The 2,425-nt window shown below is 36.8% G+C and overlaps 1 long non-coding RNA gene across 1 annotated transcript; it reads left to right on the top strand.

Annotated features, from left to right (window-relative positions):
- Positions 1-263: 263 nt before the first annotated feature.
- Positions 264-1,092, top strand: LOC117894315. The gene is made up of 3 exons (XR_004648865.1): positions 264-448; positions 532-713; positions 788-1,092. It is a non-coding gene; the product is annotated as an uncharacterized LOC117894315 (long non-coding RNA).
- The last annotated feature ends 1,333 nt before the right edge of the window (positions 1,093-2,425 follow it).

The following is a 2,425-nucleotide window of genomic DNA, read 5'->3' as shown; positions in this document are numbered from 1 at the left end:
ACATGCGTTGATTTTTTCCGATTAAGATGTTATTTAATATATCTTAAGTCAAACCTAAATGCTCTCAAGTAGAAAATATTATTCGATTAACAGAATAAAATTGTTAGAAAATAGATAAATAGAAAATATAAGAATCTGGCGAGTGCTTGTCATTTGGTTGGAAACGACTATTTCTGGAATGCATACATTTACACCCAAGTTTATTAACGCCGATTTACAGTGTTTAACTAATTTCCAAATAATTACCTACTTCTCAGATCACCGTTGTAATGAAACCAAGACAACCTTCAATAGCAGCAACAATAGCGCTTATGACATGGATGATCTGTCATTCGTCTGCCTCTAATTGCAAAAACAAAAAGTTTAAGGAAGACTGGACATTGAGTACAGCTTCATCTATCAGCGGAAATATAATCATACATCACCGCTGCCCAAGCATTTATTTTTTGTGAGTATTCCAAAATCCTGCATTACGGCAGGATCGGATAATATGAAAATATGACAGCTAATAACTAGCTACTTTATCCTTAGGTGTTTCCGGAATGGATTTAATTTTCCGTAACTTCATCCCATTACCTGGCCTCTGAATGCCATCATCATGTAGACTGTGGGACCATTTAAGGAATGCATTCAGCCTGCATGAATCTGCATCTTAGAACGAAAGATATGGACGCAGAGCAGTTCTCAGTGGAATGACTGCACGGCGGTGTACGGTGAGTTCTCGAAAAACATAAATGGAGACTATACGGTTAAACAATAACTAATCCGTCTACTTTTATTCCCACAGCTGTGGATTGTCAGATGGTGCATCGATGGAAATTTTCAAACCAGCAAAGATCTTCTTAGCAAAGAAGGAGCAGAGTGTGAGGGTAGAGCTCCCGGTGTCAGAAATATACATTTGTCAATCAACGAGCTTCGATGGGATTTATAAGACTCTTCGATTGCACACCCGAATGGACTTTTGGAGAGCTAGTTTATTGAGGTGGTGGACAAGAAAAAGAATCCGCACCACTGTACGCACAGAGCCTACAACAATGTGGAAATGTATTTCAGTCGGATAAATATTACTTATTATGTAAATGCATAGAACACCATACATACATACTTACAGTTGCGAAAAAAATAATAGCACCACTACAACACATTTTGTTCTTGGACAAAAAAAAGCAATTACTGTGGCGTTTTTTTTATATTTTTAGTTTTTTAATATAGTTAAGTATTCCCCATTAACAAACAAAGTGTTGCCTTTCTTCAAAATTCTGTCTTTATATTTTTTTTTTTAACTTTAAGAAAAAATACCACGAATATGGCGAAAAAAATAATAGCACCGTTAGCACTATTTTAAGTGAATATCCGTAATTTCGCGGAATTGACTTTGTATAAACCACGTATTTATTAGTTTTAACTAATATTTCATTGTTTCAACCATAAAAGCTAATAATAATCATTACAATAATACGTGGAAAGCTCTGAAATGCAAAAAAGCGCGACCCTTGCAAAAAATTTATGTTTGACGTAAAAACTTACAGAGAATTTGGTCAATTGGTAGGCAGTTTCAATAAAATGATTAAAAACGCCTTAAACTATGAAGAAAAGTGTAAAACACGTGGATTCAAACGATCTATGACCCCTTTTAGGGTCAAAAGGCTGATTCGCGAGAGCAAGAAGGTTCCCTTCAAGCCTGCTATCGAGCTTAAAAAAAGAGCTTAAAATAAAAGCGACGGGCTAGAAAGTTTGGAAATATCTTAGACAACATAGCCTAAAAAAAGAAAAAAAAAAAAAATCGCACTTTTAAACGCCAGACAAATTACTAAGCACATGATGTTTGCAAGGGAGCATGCCAATTGGACATCCCTATAATGGAGCATAAATTTTAATGTCAGATGAGTAAAATGTGTTTTATTTACTGAAAATGGATCTCGATCATACTTAAGACGTTCAAGGAACATCAGTACACCAAAGAAAACCATTAAAAATAAAAGGTTCAATTTAATGGTATGGGCCTGCTTCTCTTACTATGAAGTAGGGCCAATACATTGACTATAAACCATCATGGATCAGCACGTGTCCTTGAATTTCATGGAGACAGTAATGCTACCCTTTGCAGAATACGAAATTCCACTCGTATGGGTCTTTCAAACGGAAAATAGCCCCAGCATGAAAGCAAAGGAATGGTTCGGGGCCAACACTGAACGTGTTAAAGTGGCCTGCACAGTCGCCTGACATAAAACCGATCGAAAATCTGTGGTCCGACGTCCAGAAGGCAGTTGCTGATTCCAAACCAACCACTGTCGGATCACTTTGAGAACAAATTTAAGAGTCTTGGTCCAAAGCTCCCCAAAAGCTATGCCTGGACTTAGTGGATTCCATGCCAAGACGCTGCGCAGCTGATGTTGTTAAAATAGGACACTGAACTAAATCTTGA

The sequence above is a fragment of the Drosophila subobscura genome, chromosome J, assembly GCF_008121235.1.
Source record: "Drosophila subobscura isolate 14011-0131.10 chromosome J, UCBerk_Dsub_1.0, whole genome shotgun sequence".
Lineage (NCBI taxonomy): Eukaryota > Metazoa > Arthropoda > Insecta > Diptera > Drosophilidae > Drosophila > Drosophila subobscura.
The sequence above is the reverse complement of the archived record's forward strand: the minus strand, read 5'-3'. Positions and strand labels throughout refer to the sequence as shown.